The 7,101-nt window shown below is 37.0% G+C and overlaps 1 long non-coding RNA gene across 17 annotated transcripts; it reads right to left on the bottom strand.

Annotated features, from left to right (window-relative positions):
• Window positions 1-2,005: 2,005 nt before the first annotated feature.
• On the bottom strand, window positions 2,006-6,848 carry LOC110879200. Of its 17 annotated transcripts, none has more exons than XR_002558556.2 (9): window positions 6,463-6,844; window positions 6,294-6,333; window positions 6,053-6,197; window positions 5,902-5,975; window positions 5,484-5,538; window positions 5,170-5,238; window positions 4,943-5,036; window positions 4,638-4,808; window positions 2,006-2,496 (listed from the first exon to the last, which is right to left on the bottom strand). It is a non-coding gene; the product is annotated as an uncharacterized LOC110879200 (long non-coding RNA). The 17 variants fall into 17 exon arrangements; XR_002558553.2 differs by having other exon boundaries at window positions 6,294-6,374; window positions 6,463-6,843; XR_002558552.2 differs by having other exon boundaries at window positions 6,053-6,133; window positions 6,294-6,374; window positions 6,463-6,843.
• Window positions 6,849-7,101: the final 253 nt, after the last annotated feature.

Here is a 7,101-nt window from a genome sequence, read left to right as displayed (position 1 = left end):
CACTAAAATTATAAATTTCATTAAAATTAATACATACTAGTTCAATTTAACATACTAGAAATATTTTAGGCTACAATTTAAAAAAAAAAACCTACTCCTCGTCCGACTCATGAAACTCCAAACCTAAAGAACCTACTAGTTCGATTAAATCGTATCTCAACCGTAAGTGAGTTTCTTCATTACGCAATTCTTGTTGGATATTTTGTGGAACTTGAACTTGTGTAGGAGGATCCGGCACCCAATCCGGGGATATTGCACGTCCGTCTTCTTTGATTATCATATTGTGCAATATGATACATGCATACACTATGCTATGTATTGCTTTCTTGTTCATCGCACGAACCGGTCGGTGTAGTATACCCTATCTACCCTTTAAAACACCAAATGCCCTCTCAACATCTTTTCTTGTCAATTCTTGCAATTTTATGAACACGATTTCTTTAGCCTCGACATGAAATGAGGGAGCTTTCACAAAAACAGACCATGACGGGTAGATACCATCCACAAGAAAAAAGCCTCGTTTGTAATGTCGTTCGTTAACATAGAAAGGAGAGGAAGGTGCGGTACCATCCGTTACGGTTTGAAACAACGACAACGTGTGCAACACATTGATGTCGTTGTTTGAACCTGGAACACCGAAATACGAATGCCAAATCCATAAATCATTCGACGCCACCGCTTCTAGTATGATGGTTGGTCTTTTGATGTCACCCCTAACATACGCCCCTCGCAACTCTCTTAGACAATTTTTCCACTCGATATGTGTACAATCGATGCTACCGAGCATCCCGGGAAAATTCCATCTAGCCTCATGTGCGGCGTAAATACGTGAGATGTCGTGGCTTGTCGGTTTACGTAAAAACTCTTTACCATACAACTTAATGACCGCGTTGAAAAAAAAATTGCAAACATTCACGTGAAGTTCTGGACGCCATAGCTAGGTATTCATCATATTGATCGGGACGGTTACCTGTCGCTAGTTGGCGACTGACGGACGTGCATTTTTGTATCGGCGTGAAACTTGGTTTGCCCCTCGCATCGTAACGTTCTTGAAACCATTCCTCGCTTGCTTCAATGTCTCCAACAATCTTTAAAAATAATTCTTTGGGTAAACGAAACCGATCGCTAAACGTTTCGGCATTGTAGAGCGGATTTTCCACAAAATAATTGCTCATTAACACTTCGTTGGCACGTATACGATCACGGTCTACCATCTTCTTCTTTGGGCGTGACGAACTAGTATCAAGTTCGTTATACACCGACACAAAATATTTTAGCGTCTCATTGTCTGAAGACGACTCGGTATCGCTATCGCTATCGCTAGAAGTCGGAAACGTCGAATCTGTAGGGAACTCCATTTGAGAAAGATGTAGATTGTGTGAAATGGGTTTATGTTTTGGTGTGTGTAAAATGGTTTAAAATGGAGATATATATAGATAAAAGGTTTAAAGGTTATTTTTTTTATTATTGAAGTTTACCGTTGAATAACGGTCCAAAACACAGCCCAACGTTCGAAATTTGGAAACTTCAACGCGTGGTGGGACGTCCATAACGGACCGCCCCCACTCCCCTTACATCAAATATAACATATTTTATATTTGTAACTTTCTTTTTTTTTTTTTTTACTTTTTTAACGGTCAACAAACTCAATCCCGAGCACTCTCGGGGCACCCACTGCACAAACGGAGTACTCCGAGAGTAACCCTAGCCCACCACCAATTCCGGGGAAAACCCGGTAACCCACCCGCCCGTAGGCACGACAGTGAAATTACCGGTAAAACCCGTTTGGCTCAAGGATCCAACCTAGGTTTCCCTGGGTCTCCTATCATTGCCCCCCCCCCCAGTGCCTCACTCTGCACCAAGTGGGAGTCGAACTTGCATCTGTCAAGAGAAATGCAAGCCTTCCACCACTTGATCTAGAGATTATTGGTTTTTTTTTTTTTTACTATTAGTATAAAAATTTACATGTTTATATATCATTTGCATGCAATTATATTATATTATATTGAAGGGTAAAAAATCTTATATTAAATGGTAAAAATGTGAAACTATATTACAATGTATTGGGATTTACATGGTTGTATAAACACTTATATTATGCTAATATAACAAAAAATATTTAAAAAAAATATTACATTATGTTTTAATGTAATCCACTCCTATATAAATAGTGCCCTATAGAATACAAAAGTGTGTGCTTATTTTGACGTAGAATAATGACCTTGGCCTTATTCAATTGATCAATTCAATGTGTAGACTGTAGTACCGTTTAAATTGTTTAACTAGAAATTAGACCCCGCGCGCGTTGCGGCGCGGGCAACGAATGACGAAACATCGCCAACACGCGCTATAGCATATGACATCAAGCGAAGTTTTTAACTTCATGGTTGCTTTGTTGTTTTGACGCATTGCTGCTACTCAACTTTTGTAGCCAACTTAGGAACTTGAGCTAGTGGAAGTTCACGAACATTATCCTCTCCTGCAACGTAGTTAATCCTACAATTACAATTGTTTTGTACCAATTAAACAATGCTATCATCAAGCACCATTATTTGAGTTCATTAAAAGTAAACCATAATTTGCTCAAGAGTAAATTGCCATTTTAGTCCCTGAGTTTTGTCCAAATATGCCAGTTTAGTCCAAATAGTTTTTTTTGTGCATTTGGGTCCCTGACTTTTACATTTTGCTGCCATTTTGATCACAATGCCTAACTCCATCCATAAACCCCATCTGTAACCAGGGGTATTTTGGGGATTAACTTAAAAAATGTTTTCAGTTGCCATTTTGATCCAATTCCAAAAAATCAAAAAAAATCCAAAAAATCAAAAAAATCAAAAAAAATTCCAAAAAATTCAAAAAAATTCTAAAAATAAAAAAAATTCTAAAAAATCATAAAAATTCTAAAAAATTCAAAAAAATTCTAAAAAATCATAAAAATTCTAAAAAATTCAAAAAAAATCTAAAAATCAAAAAAAATTCTAAAAATCCAAAAATCATTAAATGTTTCGGCACGAACCGTTTCGAACGCGAACCGTATCGAACCGAACCGTTTGGACCCGTACCGTATCGAACCGAACCGTTTCGACGCGAACCGTTTCGAGCCCGTACCTTACAAACCATTTGCTCATCCCTAATGCAAACAAACCATTAAAGATAGGCTACATGTATACACAGTTGAAAAGCAAACTAACAGTATCGACCAGTACAAACTTATACTATGAATCTTAACTATTTAGTTGGGCATGTGTATAACCCTCCATTACCCTTCACGATATCTTTCCTTGACACCATGCTTACATATAAAGAGAGAAAAAGATGAACCTGTGAGTTCGTAGAAACAATAGATTATTGCTTGAAATAACCTTAAATTCCAACTGGCCGAATGTAGTTTAAGTCATCTCATTCTATTCAATGAAATTAGGAATCCAATAAGTAGAGATAACATGCTTCTGCTATATAGTAAATACCAACAAAATCTTGATAGTTTATCCCCACCTCTCTCACCTTTTTACTTATTTAGTTCTTTAGGACATCTTCATGTTTCAACTATACAATTCTACACAAAATCACTCAATACCCGCTGATGATACAATTTCGAACGCGAACCGTATCGAACCGAACCGTTTGGACCCGTACCGTATCGAACCGAACCATTTCGACGCGAACCGTTTCGAGCCCGTACCATATCGAACCCGAACCGTTTCGAGCCGAACCGTTTCGACGCGAACTGTTTCGAGCCCGTACCGTAACGAACCCGTAACGTACCGTATCAACCCGTACCTTATCGGTTCGAAACGGTTCGCGTTCGAAACGGTACGGTTCGAAACGGCAAGGTACGGTTCGAAACGGTACGGGTCGAAACGCTTCGCGTCGAAACGGTTCGGGTTCGAAACGGTACGGGTCGAAACGGTTCGGTTCGAAACGGTTCGCGTCGAAACGGTACGGTTCGAAACGGTTCGCGTCGAAACGGTACGGTTCGAAACGGTACGGGTCGAAACGGTTCGCGTCAAAACGGTTCGCGTCGAAACGGTTCGGCTCGAAACGGTTCGGGTTCGAAACGGTACGGGTCGAAACGGTTCGTGCCGAAACATTTAATGATTTTTGGATTTTTTCGAATTTTTTTGATTTTTAGATTTTTTTTGAATTTTTTAGAATTTTTATGATTTTTTAGAAATTTTTTGAATTTTTTAGAATTTTTATGATTTTTTAGATTTTTTTGAATTTTTTGGAATTTTTTTGATTTTTTGGAATTTTTTTGATTTTTTGGAATTGGATCAAAATGGCAACTGAAAACATTTTTTAAGTTAATGCCCAAAATACCCCTGGTTACAGATGTGGTTTATGGATGGAGTTAGGCATTATGATCAAAATGGCAGCAAAATGTAAAAGTCAGGGACCCAGATGCACAAAAAAAACTATTTGGACTAAACTGGCATATTTAGACAAAACTTAGGGACTAAAATGGCAATTTACTCCTCAAATTTATATGCACTGTACAATGAGATACAATGCAGAATAAACAGACCTAAAACTAAGACCCAATTTGATAATGACTATTACGGGTCAAACATAACTATACAATAGGATAACCTATAAAGCCTATCTACATAATTTAATATGTTATTAAAGAAGGATACCTATTTATGATCTCCACTTTTATACATAAGCAACTTCCATGGAATGATATTTCTTTTCTTTTCCCGTTCGATATAATCACCCTCAAACATCAAGCTTTATGATAACGTAGGCGACATCCTTCCTACACACCATGGTTGAATCGTGATATGAAAAGCAATCCCGAAAATTCCCTACATTTTTCCACAAACAACATTTCAATACATTCTATTCTTGACCCATGTATATGTATATAATCAACATACAAAAGACATATAATACTAAACTAAAAACAAATAGATTAATTAAACAAATGGCTAATGTGTACCAAATTTCATTTTTCAAATGCTGAAATTTGAAATCTTCTTGCGTCATCATTCGACATCGGAAGCTTGAATCTTCAATGAGGCTTAGCTAATTATCTATTTAATATAATGTTTAACTAAAAAGAATTAGATTAAATAACTGGCTAATTCATTCAAATTGAAAATTTTAAAACGAACATATATTTAAGAATTCTAAATAGCTGTTTTGTAAGTCTAATTAAATGGATACCTTCGTGAATCATTTGTAGCCGCATGAGTCGCCCGGAGCCTTTCTTGGGTCTTGGTTGAATTTCCAAACCTAGAATCTCGAATTTAGCCACCACCCAAAATTTATTTTCACACGTGTATGAAATGTATAACAACTAATAAAGGTAGTAAAGTACAATACAACATCAGTCTTCCCATATAGCCTCGAGGCTTACACCTCATAACGCTAACGGAAAGTGCGTCGAGGCTCGTTTCCGTTCTTTAAACCTTTTCTAGATTTTGGGTTTTTGAAAACTTCAACCAACTTAAATAAAGAGCGAAGGCGTAGTCATGTACCTTACCAAAGTGGCACCAACACAAAAGAACAATAGATTCCTTTAGCTTATTAGAACTACATGAACCCAAATTATAAGAATATATTCTCAGAACAACATTTTTACAACATTTAGCTAGTGTGACACAAGAGTTTGATCATAAACAAATAAGCCAATTTTTGTATCTTATTTTTTATTCGTAGCATTTTATTATAAAAAGTCAAATTTAATACCAAGTCTAACTTAATTTCATATAAAAAAAGAACAATGCCAACATCAGCACATCGTTTGCCTGCTGTTGATGAATTAAAAGGTCCTCTTAGGAAATACAAATTTGAAACATTGTGTGTTAATTTCATTACTTATTTTCTTTTAAAAAAATGAGCATTTGAACGCTCTAATAATTTGAGCACAAAAGACCAAGAGACGTGGATTCATACCTAGTGATTTGTCCAATATTAACATGACAATCGGCTCCTAAAACTTTATTGCTCCTTATTGGTTCTGGCCAGAACTGGAACAGGGCATAAAAATCACTATAATCCCCTTTTAAAACTCAAAAATATAGAAATGAACGCAAATTTTACCTACCGCCTAAACAATCTACAACCAAAATTTGCTCTTGCAACCCATTTTGTTTCACCATAAAGTTTATTTAGGTCTTTTAATCACCTAAAAATGTATGAATATTAAGAATCATCTTGATGAAATGTTTTGTATATCACATGTTTTGTTCCTGGATAAAAACTAATTTAGCACACGACAAGACAAATGATATCGAGTGAAAACAAAGCAAAAAGAATAGTTACTGTAAAAGGTATTGTATACTTACCAATTGCTGATGAAATTGGAAGTGGGCGCTGCCTCGAAAGCTACAGAGGAAAGAACCCAAGTGAAATCAGGTTGGAAAATGCTATTCAACATGCAACAAACCAAAATCAAGAAATTAAAGCCAATAGAAAACCCTAACAAACTACAAACGTATGAATAAAGATACCTACCTCCTTTCGTTCTTCTGCGCCTTTCAACGGCAGATCGGTGGCAGGCAAGCATTCTAATCTGTCATCCTTCTCTCTTTATTCCGGAGCCGCTCCACTGTTCTCTCTCTTTGAATAGTTTTGAAGAAGGTCGGGGAGGAGGCGGAACCATAAACCCCACCGTCTGTCTCTCTCCTTCTGTACACCGTAAGGTCTTTCTCTTACTCTTTGCGTATGAAAACTCTAACATGAGGTTTGTGGTTTCCGATCTACTGTGCCGAAACGGAGCCCAAATGGTGATCACCGGTGGCAGAACCACCGTTATGAAACAACGTCTCTACATCTTCGGCTAAACCCACCGCCATCAAACAACCGCAGAACCCCCCCCCCCCCCCCCCCCCCCCCCCCGCAATTTTGCTATCTAATCTTAGCTGACTCATGGGTAAACGTGGTATGCAAAAAGAAGAGTACAACCCATAAACCAAGAGGTACACCATAAATATGCAGGGAATACCACAACAGCAGGATGTACAACTCTTATTGCATAGAAATGTTATAAATTAGAGTATATATAAATTAGGGGTTTAATTTCAACTTTGGCATAACTTACATTTTATAGTAAAGTTTTTATATCAGTTTGTTAACATTTTTCAAAATGTTAAA

This window comes from Helianthus annuus, chromosome 9 (assembly GCF_002127325.2).
Source record: "Helianthus annuus cultivar XRQ/B chromosome 9, HanXRQr2.0-SUNRISE, whole genome shotgun sequence".
Taxonomy (NCBI): domain Eukaryota; kingdom Viridiplantae; phylum Streptophyta; class Magnoliopsida; order Asterales; family Asteraceae; genus Helianthus; species Helianthus annuus.
This window is presented reverse-complemented; position numbering and strand designations above follow the sequence as displayed.